The 13,959-nt window shown below is 32.4% G+C and overlaps 1 long non-coding RNA gene and 1 pseudogene across 2 annotated transcripts; one reads left to right on the forward strand and one right to left on the reverse strand.

Annotated features, from left to right (window-relative positions):
• Positions 1–2,178: 2,178 nt before the first annotated feature.
• On the reverse strand, positions 2,179–3,942 carry LOC141673633 (plasma membrane ATPase 2-like; annotated as a pseudogene).
• Positions 3,943–10,012: 6,070 nt separating this feature from the next.
• On the forward strand, positions 10,013–12,989 carry LOC141672532 (uncharacterized). 2 transcript variants are annotated; one of them, XR_012555582.1, is made up of 5 exons: positions 10,013–10,388; positions 10,572–10,969; positions 11,337–11,410; positions 11,889–11,995; positions 12,760–12,989. It is a non-coding gene; the product is annotated as an uncharacterized LOC141672532 (long non-coding RNA). The 2 variants fall into 2 exon arrangements; XR_012555581.1 differs by having other exon boundaries at positions 10,581–10,969.
• The last annotated feature ends 970 nt before the right edge of the window (positions 12,990–13,959 follow it).

Genomic DNA, 13,959 nt, shown 5'->3' on the forward strand with positions numbered 1-13,959 from the left:
ATGAAGGCTACAATGTCCTAGTAAAGGTGTTTTCTGCATTAAGGAAGGATTTTGGCTTCATTAAAGTTACAAAATCAGAAGTACTTAGCAAGATCAGCCAAATCAGACAAAGCTGGAGAGATCCAAATGCACTGCCTAGCGTTTAAACTATCCTATACAATGTTGATATAGCGCATTTGAGACCTTATTGGATGATGGAGTTTAGAGATGAAAAGGGTGTCAGATGATTTTTTAGACTTGAAGACCAGCTACAATTATCAAGCAAAGATACATTTAAGGACATGAAGGAGATGCTCGATCTCAATGATAAAAATGAGGCTAAATTCTTTAGAAAACTTTAAAATCAAATTGAGGAAAATGATAAGAGGCTGGGAAAGAGGATCGGGGATTCAAGGAGAAAAAAATTATCAGCTCAGGCTAAGGGAACACTTTAAAATTACATATAACTATACTTTACCATCTTTGTTCAAATTTAATCTATTGTTTACTGTATTAGTTTTCTTAGGATGTTTTTTATCATCAAGTTAACCTAAATTTATGTCTACAATTTTATTAGACATAAATTGAGGGAGATTGTTTGGAATATGTTGGAGGCTTAATAATAACTTAACAAAACACTATATGTAGATCAAATAAATGATTTTGTAACCATCAATTGATGGAGTAACTTGTATTAAATATTGTTTTGTAGAACATTTATGTATACTATAATTACTTAGAGGTTTAGAAGTTGTTGAAATTCTAAGTCATGTTAACTACTAGCAAGATATACAAAATAGGTTGGCTAATTGTAAATAGGAGATGCCTTACAATTTTGCATAAATGAACACTACTAGAAAAACGTCAATAGATATCGGCTAAAAACCAATGTCTATAAATGCAAAAATCCGATGTCTTCGTGGGTGATGTTAAAGACCCCCCCATTTAACATCGGTTTTAAACTGATGTTAAATACAACATATAACATCAATTCTTTGTTTAAAACCGATTTCTATATCTTGATATTAAATTTCTCATGCATATCTAATCTTCATATATCATCGGAATATGATATTTTTATCAATTTAAATATATGTGAGCTAAGCAAAATCTTTCAATTTAACCAATAAACTGATGTTACTAGTACCAGTAACAACAGTTTTCATCAAAAACTGATGTTAACAATACCTTTGACATCAGTTCTTAATTGGTAACCGATGTCTATTTGTAACAAACTGATGTCTATAATACTTAATAATATCAGTTTTTTGTTTTAAGATTTTTATTGTTGTAGTATTTAACATCAGTTTTTACTGATGTTAATGGTCCACTAGAATTGATGTATTAAGCTTTGACAGACATCATTTTCCATTGTAAAGATGTTTGTACCTGTTTTATTAATGTATATTTTAAAACTATAGATTCCAAAAACCAATGAAGTACCAAAACCAATTGCTATATAATACCAGTCATCTATAAATCTAACAATCAATATTCAAACATCAGGTACAACAGATTCATCTAATCCAAATATCAAGTACTACACATATCCATTCATATATTCTACTACTGTCTATACAAAGAATTTGACTTGGTACCGACAATAGCATGTAAAATATCATTTGAGGAACGCCCTCATTCTTCTGCATCTTCCCACTCCTTAGTAAAGCTCATGTAGCCTCGTCCTGTATGATGACAATAAGCATATGTATCTTTGAGCGTTTTCTTGAATAAATGACTTCCTGTAGTGCAAGATGACGTTAATGTATCGATACCGGACCTCATCCTCTACAGAAGAATCCTGTTGTCCCATTCTATCTATCTGGGAGTGATACACGCAAGGTAAATACATGAACTTGTGATTTATTAATGATCTAAAAGTTCAAGAGACTTCCAAATATTGTAATATAATGTATCACACAGCATATAGTAAAAACTTCATATTTTCTATTCAGAATCTTATATGTTATTCTGTCACAATTGATTAAATATATTCAGGAGTGTGCATTCTTGTGAGTATGATTTAAATATAGCGCTTAAGACTGCATCATACTTAAAGTAAATATCATATAACGATGCCCCAAAATCAGCATGATCAGTATCAAAATAAGTATGACACTGCTTCTAGGTCACATGTTGAACTACAAACTGGAGTACTTAAACTTAATATATGTGTTCATAAACATGTAATTGTGAATGCTATTGCGAAACCAGAAAGAAGAGGACTACCTCCTTGACTATTTGCTGTAAAATTCTTATTATTTTAGTGAAGTCAGGTCTTAAAACTGGATCTTGCTGCCAGCAATTCTCAAGAAGGTCAGCAAGTTTTAGAAGAGTGTGCTTCAGAATAGTTGGCCGTAGCCCCTGTATAAAAAAATCAAACAAGACGAGTACAAGTTTTTAGGAATATTTAAATAAATAGGAGGAACGTGTATAAGCTAGCGAATTCACAGCAGAGGGATAGGCAATATCCATGCATTCACAGTAGAGGGATTCTAATTGACAGCTTAAAAAATTCTGACATTTTAAATCAAAAAGCTCTTTAGATACCGTGTAGTTTTTCATTCTCTGAAATTTGAAGTGGCTTGTCAATACAACACTAATGATTACACTCAATCCAGGTTCTGTTAGCACTATATCAGAGGCACTTCGTGCGGTATCCATCCAATCTACAATAACAATTCCAATGTCTGCCTTCTTTAAGGCTGGTGCATCATTGACACCATCACGAGTCATCCCACAAATGTGCTTTAATTCTTGCAGCCTCTTTACAATCTCGTATTTATGTTCTTCAAGAACAAATTGTAGCAAGACATCAGAAAAGCTCAAAAGCATCTCAATAAGCATAAAACAAAAATTGGCATGTAAGACACGAACCAGGAAAGACGCCAGAAAAACCATCAGCTTTCTCAATGAGCTCGTCTATAGGTAGAGATGAATCTGCATTCCCATTCCTTCCAAGCAAAGCTGATGAAGGGTACATATTTGTTCCCATTCCAAGTCTTCGACCCATTTCTTTGCCAATTGCCAGTTGGTCCCCTATAGAAATTTCAATGACCATCATTAATTATCTCAGTTCAGTTCACTTAGCCATTTGAGCTCTGTGCTCTCTTTAATGAAGATGATCATTTATACCCAAAATTTCAGATAAGTACTACTGATTAATTTATGTTTTAACATACATGTTATCATCTTGACACTGACACCAAGTTCCAGAGCTCTTCTAATTGTTTCAGCACTATCATGACGCGGTGGATCAAAGAGAGGAAGAAGTGGAATGAACTCCCAAGGCCCGCCAGAAGTGTCTTTGTTGCCCTCAGGCACTTCCTGTAAAAAGAAACCGAAAAAAAATGAAGTACGCTAACATAAACATTTGCATCAAAAGTACTTAAGCTATTGTCTATGAGATCTTTATCAGTTACCTGACGAGCAACCCCCAGTGATCGAAGTCAATGTTCTGCAAAATTTTCAATTACTGAATGTACCTTCTTTTTGATTTTTCATTTGTTGTATGCCATGTCAAGAATCTACATAACACCAGACCAAACAAACTTATCAAATGCATTCTCTGAAATTTCTCCGATACCTTTAGACTACAAGAACTAGTTTTACCTGCTCTGGTGCACCTTTACTAACTCTATGCATTATACCAACTTTGTCAATGTATGTCAGTGTTGTTCTTTTGTTAGTTGGATTAAATGGCAGAAAATGGATCTCAGTTATTCCAGCTCGTGCCTTCAGTAAAACACGAATTCAAGTATAATTTAGCTGACTCGCATCACAAGAGGAGCATCTCTATTATCTAAAAACATCTAAAAATACATGTTTAGGGTCTGCCAATATTGCAACGATAGCAGCATTAATTGCATCTTGATTCTCTAACCTCGATGCTCTTGCAGCCATTAGTACTACGTCGTCCTTGTCCACTCCCTTAACAAACACCTGCAATGACAAAGAAGACATCAATAACAGGAAAGGGATAAGTAAGTACATATTACAAGTAGTGAAGCCTTCTAATACAAACTCAAACAGATATGTGTTCTCTCTATCATTATATATGGATACTAAAAATCAACCGGTCACCATTTTGTATAAGTAAGAAAATCAGAAGCATCGTTATCCTCCAACATGAAAGAACTCGATTAATTTGAAATAGAATATTAATGTTCGGATCAACTATATAAATTAAACTAATTTCGTGATTCCTTAGTATTGTATAAAGGGTGACAAAATAATATAAATACTTATAAAATAAAAATCAAAATAAAAACATATACCCACATATACATCAAAATTGATACCCACATACATAATTCAAGCAATTACTCAACTAAAAGCATAAAAGATTAACATGCACAATTCAAACATTTAACCAATCATTTAAAAAAATAGGGTTTTAAAATGAAACCTCTAAGTGAAAAATTAGGGTTAATCTTACCCAATTTATGCTCGACCTCCAAGCTTTAATCTCACATCTTTAACCTTTAAACTCAGACTTGACCTTACCCAATTCAAACTCCGTCCAAAAGAGAGAGGTGAGAGAGCACAGAGAGCGAGCACAGAGAGCACACAAAGCACATAAAAATAGTCGGGAGAGATGACTGAATCTTCAGTTGGGCACAATCGAGAGGCAGAGGTGATATTTAGGGTTCTTCATAGAGGGGTGAGTTTCAGTGAGTGAGAAAGAGAAACGAGAGACTGAAAGGATTTATCTTTTGATTTTTGATTTTGAAAATATTTATTATTTTAAAGTGTAAAGTTGAAAAAGGGGTGTAAACTAAAAAAGGGGAGAGAGTTTGAAAAAATTCTAAGGCAAAATTTGTGTGAAAAGAGGGGGAGAAATTTTTTAAGGCAAAAAAGAGGGGGAACAATAGGAGGGAATGAATTATTTGGCCAAGGGGGGAAATAAGGAAGGCGCGCTGATTAAATTTTTTTAAACAAACTTTTAACATCGGTTGGGCTAAAACACCGATGTTTATAACAACAAAAGACATCAGTTGGTTAAAACCGATGTAGAAAACACCTTTTACATCGGCTCCAAAAGCAATTGTTGTCTAAGAGGCGATGTCTATTCTATTTTTTCTAGTAGTGGAAAGAGTATTAACTGCTAAGGAAACACTTTCAACGAATAAAGTACACAACCTCAAACCAAGAGTAGGCGATGTCTATTCTATTCATATGTAACTTTGTAGTATATAAACCAAGAGTAGCAAGTAGTTAAAAAAAGTAATTTGAACTGAGAAATAGAAAAAGCTACATGTGTTAGGAATTCTCTCTGTTCATATTTGTAAAACACTTGTAAACCGCTATCTGGATTTCTGCATGACAAAGTTCTCTAATCTTTATATATAACTTTGGTGGAAAGATCAATCCACCAGAAAGTTTTGAAATAGTCTTTTTTATTTAATTTGTGTTTGAATAATTGAATTCTTTTAATCGGTACTGTTGTATATTCATTCATAGTTATATATATTTAAATGAGTTTTTAATTTTCCAAAAGAAATCATAATTTCATTCAACCCCCTTCTGTAGTTCCATTGTTAGACTGATAGCGAATAACATAATCCATTATGGTTATCAAACTACAACAAAGGTTTTATTCATAAAACTGTTGGTGTTAAGTATTGAGACAATGGTTAAAAGTTTCAAAGACTTGTCTCTTTCATCTTTACACAAGTATTGATAAGGTGGCAAAAAAACAGTTGTCTAAAATAGTTCTTTTAGATTTTTATTGGGCACCTCTAGTGAGGTGGCACCATGTTATAACTGGATTGCTGAGGTGGGGAAATGATAGCCCTTGATTGCAATGACATAAGATACCTTCCATTGGATTTAAAAATAGGTAATGCTTTTATATAATGGTTTAGTGTTAAATAAAGTATTATCTTATTTGATCTCATACAATAGTTTTTAATACAAATCATTATTCATGTACCTCGCTCTAAAACCTTTTAGAAACTTTGCTTCTGGTATAACAGTTTTGTTACAAAATAGTTTTAAGAAGGTCATACCACAATTGGATTTTGTAAAAATTGTTGTAAAATGTACTAATACCATAAATAAGAGATTCGTTCCCGGTTAACCAGATAATTATTTTAATGATTTTCTTAACGATCCAAATGTATAGATGTTAAGATATTTTGATTTTAGTCATTAGAAAATATTACAAAAAAATTTCAAATTTATCTTGCATGTAAGGAATATAAAAGTCAAGAAAAGTCTTAGTCCCTTGAATGAGATTCTTTCCAATTAAACCAAATAATTTTTTTAAATGATTTTTTCGACGATCCAAACATATGGATGTTAAGAAATATCGAATTTATTCATTAGAAATAATGCTAATGCACTCTTTGAATTAGTTTTTGGCCTTAAATTGGAATGTGTATATATGTTTTTCAATATTTGTAATTATTTATCCTTGTAAATTTACTATATTTTTATGAACTATACCTTCAGTAAAAAAAAGACCTCTGCACATAATTTACAAAAGACTATATTTTTACAATATCTGTTTTTCAATTTACCAAAGGCGTTTTGAATTGGAATATTTTTAAAAAACAGACTTGTGCACACAATTTACAAGACTGGACAGAATGCTGGGGAATTGTGTCTGGTTCTTAAAATTTACTGAAGGTACCACTACAAGAAATTTGCAATCAGACAACACTTGACAAACAACGGTTAAAAAAAAACCGTCGTCCTAAAAAATCATACAACGGTGAATTGATTTTACAGAAAAAACAGTTGTGTGAGCTCCAGAACAAACAACGGATATTCATCTTTTTTAAACTGTTGTACAAGTTGTATCCTCTCATCGAGTCAGACAACAGTTTTTTAAATATAGTGTTGTTGTACATCTTTAACATAACGATTATAAACCGTTGTTACTATGTTAACGTATAGGGATATAAGACAACGGTTTTGACATTACATTGTGTAATTGAGACAACGGTTTTTTAGAAAGGTTGTCCTCTAAACCATCAAACAACGGAATGAAACCGTTGTCTGAGGAATTTCAATGGGTACCACGTATTGAGGTGGCAGCACGTGATAGGTGGTAAATCATTCACAAGGATTGCTGACGTGGCAAAATGAGAGCCCTATATTGATATGAGATTTGATATTGGCCGTTAGATCGAAAAATAGCCGAATTCTTATACAACGGTTTTATGTTAAAACAAAAGTGTTGTCTTAGTTGGTCTCATACAAGCTTTTAGATATTACGTTGTGTAATTCACACAACAGTTTTTACAAGGGTTGTCTTAGAAAACTTCATACAACGGAACAAAACAGTTGTCTGAAATAGTTATTTTATAATTTCAATGGGCACCACCTGATGAGGTGGCACCCCATGATTGGTTGTAAACATTTTACTCGGATTGTTGAAGTGTCTGAATGATAGCCCTTGATTGAAATGAGATTAGATATTAGCCGTTAGATTGAAAAAAGCTGATATGCTCACACAACGGTTTTATAATAAAAAAAGCGTTGTCTTATTTTATCTTTACACAATGGTGTTTCAAGGAAACCATTGTAAAAGTATTACTCTATAAATGAGATTTCCGGTTTACAAGATTAATTTCTAAAATGATTTTTTCGACGATCCAACCGTACGGATGTTAAGATATATCAATTTTAGTCATATGAAAAAATTATTAAAAAAAATGAACTTCATCTTGCATGTCAGGATTGGAAAAATCCGGTAAAAGTACCACTCCCGACAACGAAACTCGTTCCCGATTTATAAGATTAATTTTTAAAATGATTTTTTCGACGATCCAACCATACGGATGTTAAGATATATCAAATTTAGTCATATGAAAAAATTATTAAAAAAAATGAACTTCATCTTGCATGACAGGATTAGAAAAATCCGGTAAAAGTACCCCACCTAACAACGAGACTCGTTCCCGATTTACAAGATTAATTTTTAAAATGATTTTTTTGACGATACGACCGTACGGATGTTAAGATATATCAATTTTAGTCATATGAAAAAATTATTAAAAAATATGAACTTCATCTTGCATGTCAGGATTAGAAAAATCCGGTAAAAGTACCCCTCCCAACAACGAGACTCGTTCCCGATTTAAAAGATTAATTTTTAAAATGATTTTTTCGACGATCCAACCGTACGGATGTTAAGATATATCAATTTTAGTCATATGAAAAAATTATTAAAAAATATAAACTTCATCTTGCATGTCAGGATTAGAAAAATCCGGTAAAAGTACCCCTCCCGACAACGAGACTCGTTCCTGATTTACAAGATTAATTTTTAAAATGATTTTTTCGACGATCCAACCGTACGGATGTTAATATATATCAATTTTAGTCTATGAAAAAATTATTAAAGAATATGAACTTCATCTTGCATGTCAGGATTAGAAAAATCCGGTAAAAGTACCCCTCCCGACAACGAGACTCGTTCCCGATTTACAAGATTAATTTTTAAAATGATTTTTTCGATGATCCAACCGTACGGATGTTAAGATATATCAATTTTAGTCATATGAAAAAATTATTAAAAAATATGAACTTCATCTTGCATGTCAGGATTAGAAAAATCCGGTAAAAGTACCCCTCCCGACAACGAGACTCGTTCCCGATTTACAAGATTAATTTTTAAAATGATTTTTTCGACGATTCAACCATACGGATGTTAAGATATATCAATTTTAGTCATATAAAAAAATTATTAAAAGATATGAACTTCATCTTGCATGACAGGATTAGAAAAATCCGGTAAAAGTACCCCACCTAACAACGAGACTCGTTCCCGATTTACAAGATTAATTTTTAAAATGATTTTTTTGACGATACGACCGTACGGATGTTAAGATATATCAATTTTAGTCATATGAAAAAATTATTAAAAAATATGAACTTCATCTTGCATGTCAGGATTAGAAAAATCCGGTAAAAGTACCCCTCCCAACAACGAGACTCGTTCCCGATTTAAAAGATTAATTTTTAAAATGATTTTTTCGACGATCCAACCGTACGGATGTTAAGATATATCAATTTTAGTCATATGAAAAAATTATTAAAAAATATAAACTTCATCTTGCATGTCAGGATTAGAAAAATCCGGTAAAAGTACCCCTCCCGACAATGAGACTCGTTCCTGATTTACAAGATTAATTTTTAAAATGATTTTTTCGACGATCCAACCGTACGGATGTTAATATATATCAATTTTAGTCTATGAAAAAATTATTAAAGAATATGAACTTCATCTTGCATGTCAGGATTAGAAAAATCCGGTAAAAGTACCCCTCCCGACAACGAGACTCGTTCCCGATTTACAAGATTAATTTTTAAAATGATTTTTTCGATGATCCAACCGTACGGATGTTAAGATATATCAATTTTAGTCATATGAAAAAATTATTAAAAAATATGAACTTCATCTTGCATGTCAGGATTAGAAAAATCCGGTAAAAGTACCCCTCCCGACAACGAGACTCGTTCCCGATTTACAAGATTAATTTTTAAAATGATTTTTTCGACGATTCAACCATACGGATGTTAAGATATATCAATTTTAGTCATATAAAAAAATTATTAAAAGATATGAACTTCATCTTGCATGTGAGGATTAGAAAAATCCGGTAAAAGTACCCCTCCCGACAACGAGACTCGTTCCCGATTTACAAGATTAATTTTTAAAATGATTTTTCCGACGATCCAACTGTACGGATGTTAAGATATATCAATTTTAGTCATATAAAAAAATTATTAAAAAATATGAACTTCATCTTGCATGTCAGGATTAGAAAAATCCGGTAAAAGTACCCCTCCCGACAACGAGACTCGTTCCCGATTTACAAGATTAATTTTTAAAAAGATTTTTTTCCGATGATCTTGTAGAATGTTAATGTTATTACATTTAATACTGTAAAAAATAATTTTCAATTTTCAATTTTTATACTGAAAATTATTTGATGTTATTATTATTTAAATGCAGCTACTCGTAAATTTGATATTTTTTTACTAAATCATGACTAAGATTAGGTTCCCTCCACCGGCCAATATTTCATTTCCCCCTTCTCAGATTTTGTTTTCCCCCTTCTTTCTCAATCCCTAAACATCATACCCGGCCGCCGCTATTCAATCTCATCATACAATCTCCCTTCTCAATGTTTCCCCTTCTCTCCTTCTCTCTCCTTCTCTCTGTCTCTCCCCCTCTATCTCCCTCTCTCTCAATCTTACAACCAGAACCAATACACTTTATACACACCCACATCGATTTATGTGTACTTTTCTTCGATTTGGGGCTGTTTTCTTTTTTTCATTCTCCTATTTGTAATTGGGTTTTAATTTATGTTTCGGCATAAAGTTATGGAGGTTAAGCATTTTGGGTGTAGTAGAAGGACGAAATGGACACTACTGATTGCCATAACCCGGTATGTTCATCACTATTATCTTAAACCTCTGTTTCAGTTATCCAGAGTAATTTGTGACTTAAATCCAGAGTAATTTTTATTTCAAATAGCCAATTTATGTGAATTACAAGAAGTTTGGCATCTGTAGTAGTACTACATACATACTACTTTATTTTAAGCAGAAGTACATAAGTACAGTGATAGATTATGTAGGGTTTGCAGAGGAATGCCAATCAAAGTCAGTCCAGAGGAAGGCTCCCATGGAGAAGGCTCTCTTGTAGGCAAGATCCCCGTGGTGCGACAGCCCATACGCAGCTAGAAGCATGTCAGAGAATTGATTCAGGCATGTCTTGGTAGTCTTTCTTGGTGTAGCGTGGCTAATGTAATTAGTTTTACAATTAGTTTGATTGGAGGTTTTTAACAGGAGCCCAATCTTTAATTCGTTGGAATTAGTAAGTTAATTGAGTCCTTTACAATTTTATGTTATATTTTGAGATGGTTTTTTTAGAACTAAGTGTATAGTTAGCTCTGTTTCTCCTCTGGTTGGAGATGTAGCTCTGGATTTCGAAGCTGAGGCTATTTTCGATCAGGAACTCATCAATGTAAGTAACTAGATATCAGAGTTTTCGTACCATTTTCAAATTTTCGGCTAGAGTTGGTTACTCTCGAAATAACTAGTTTTTATAAATTGAGCGTCTCTTTGTACTTGGAGTTGTTCTAATTGAGCACAATTCTTTTTTCTGGCTGATTATTATATTATTATTGTCTTATAACACTTTTGTTTTGATATCTTGTTTAATTGAGATGTATGTTGTTTATCCCAAATTGTGAAATCTAAATACTTTACTGAAATGAGTACTAGGGCAGACCCTGTTGAATATCAAGATTCTCTGTAATGGTTTAATCTACTCCTGGATTACTTGATGAACCGATATTTGATTTGTATCTTCTGGATGATAACACTACTAGGTGGACAAAGAAGAGCAAGGTTGAGTTTATCACATAAAGCATTACGTCATTCAGAAAAAAGTTGCAGCACAAACGTGATCCCCTCCCTCTCTCTATCTCTCTCTGTCCACATGAAATAAATAGATAAATTATGAATCATTACATGTAAAATTTTATCTGTTTTTTTATGAATAGAGTAGGTTTGACAACTGATTTTTACTATCAACTAAAATCAATTATCCATTTCACGTTGGCCACAGAATACAGATGCAATTAGTTTCTGCCAAAAAATAAAATTGGAGAACAATCAAAATAGACTTAGAATTAAATAAAAAATTGACCAAAATAATAGCTAAGATATTAATGGAAGTGCTTAGGATATTACATTCATTTTTTAGGAATTTCTCCAAAAAATCGACCAAAATAATAGCTAAGGTTCTAGTTACTAGTTAGTCAAATTATTTTTATTCCAGTTATGATACCTTTTGATTTCTTTCAATGTATAAATTTTATACTCCTATTTTTGGTGCATTGGTTTCATGTGTATTTACCTGGTGGCTATGTGTTGTGCAGATGTTGCTGCACAGGGGGTGCATCCAGGCCAATGGATGTTGCTAAAAAAAAGTAAAAGAACAGAGAAAAACCTTTTGTTTCTTATACTGAACTCCAAGCCGAGGATGGTAAGTTTATATATATATATTTAACAGTTGGAATTTTTTCAAAAACTCTTGTAAGCAAGTCATTAGTATTGGCAAGTTGTGCAACTTACAAATTTTTAGATGACTGTCGAAAATGTACACAATATGCATGATTTATTGTATAAATTAGCAAATAAAAGTAAAATGACGTACTGCAAGTATGACTTGCCCTGATGGGTGTTAATGTATTATTTTGTGTTGGTAAGCCTGAGCTTAATTAGACATGGATTGAGAAGGGAATTTGGCTCTGCAAGGGTCATGTCAATTCTAGGTGTTTGGCAGCATATCTTTGGTGTTCAAGGCATCATTTTTTCTTTGTGGTCATTCACTTATGATCTAGTAATACGATGTCCATAGATTTGCCACTTATAAAAGCTTTGTAGGTTTTGATAGTTGATCTTTTTCCGTGAATTCATAATTAAGAATTCATTTTTTCCTTTTTGTGTTTTAATTTGGAGGAATGAAGGAGCGTTTTAGTGTACTGCATTAGTGGAACCTATCCCTGCCCCTATGAAACTATAGTAGCGTTATCTATTAGCTCATAATTTTCTTTCCAAAATACTTAATGAGTTGTGTTTATTTGTAACTAATTCCTGGATTCAAGTTTCTTGCCTTATGTATGTGGATTGCATATGGGCATATAGATTGCAGGTTTTACTCATTATTTTCTATTTCCTTCTGCCTCCATTTTAACTATTCTCGAAGTTCTATATATTCTTCTCATATGCGTGTAACTGTTGATGCAGCAAACCTACATGTATGATATTTGGAACAAGAACATGATGGGCAAGAACAAGTACTAGGACTAGGCGTGCCAATGGAGTGAACATTCTCTTGCTTTTTAGGCAAAAACAACGGAATATGTATGCAAATTAGTTATAGTGTACCTTAATAAGAATGTTTAGAAATAGATTTGAAGTTATAGTTGTAATTCTTGTAGAGAACCTTTGTATTACAAATTTAATTTTAATTTTGAAGTAACAATTTAATTAATATAATATCATTTTATTTTAAAATTGATTTATTTTAAATAATAATATGAATTTTGTATACAGTTGTGTGAAACCCACTTAAAAAATGATGAAAACCGTTGTATGTCTCATTGCATATATTTTTTTTTGAAAAAACTGTTGTCTTTTGATATTCTTTGCAATGGTTTAAATCTTTTACATCATTGTCTTTTAAACGAAAAACATTTATAACAACGGTTTTAACTAATTAAAAGAAGTTTATAAACTGTTGTTTATGAAAATATCGAATAAGTTAACAACAATGGTTTTTCTACAAAACCATTGTTGTTAAGTTAGGTAGACAATAGTGGAATAAAGAAACTGTTGTTTAAAGAATTTCCTAACAATGGTTAATACAGAGTAACCGTTGTGAATTCTTGATTGTAACCAGTATTAAAAAATGTTGTTGAATCTCGCTTATTACAAGTGTATAAATAACCGTTGTCCAACCTTCGATCACACGAGTGTTGGATAGACAACGGAAACTCTACCTTTCACACAACGGTAAAAAACAGTTGTATGATTGCAAATATGTTGTAGTGTACAGTGCATATAAAAAATAGGGGCATTATGTATCATTGCCCCATGCTTTTACAAATCCCTCTCGAATAGGAAAAGATCAGCAAACAGTTTCAATACGTCACCTTTATGAGTGATATTGAAGGTTTCACAAATGCTGTAACTCAGGCATGGCAAACTCCTTGGTACGGTGACCCTATGGGTATTTTACGTAAAAAGCTAAAATTAGTCAAACAAGAGCTCATCAAATTAAATAAAGCTAATGGAAATTTCAACCACAATGTTCAGCGAGCAAGACAAGATTTACAGCCAGTTCAAGATGCTTTAAGTTTTTCTCCTACAAATGCTTATTTACTTTACCAGGAGCAGGCAGCTTAATTTACAACAAAACTTATCAGTTAGGTAACAACAGCTTCT

This window comes from Apium graveolens, chromosome 7 (assembly GCF_009905375.1).
Source record: "Apium graveolens cultivar Ventura chromosome 7, ASM990537v1, whole genome shotgun sequence".
Lineage (NCBI taxonomy): Eukaryota > Viridiplantae > Streptophyta > Magnoliopsida > Apiales > Apiaceae > Apium > Apium graveolens.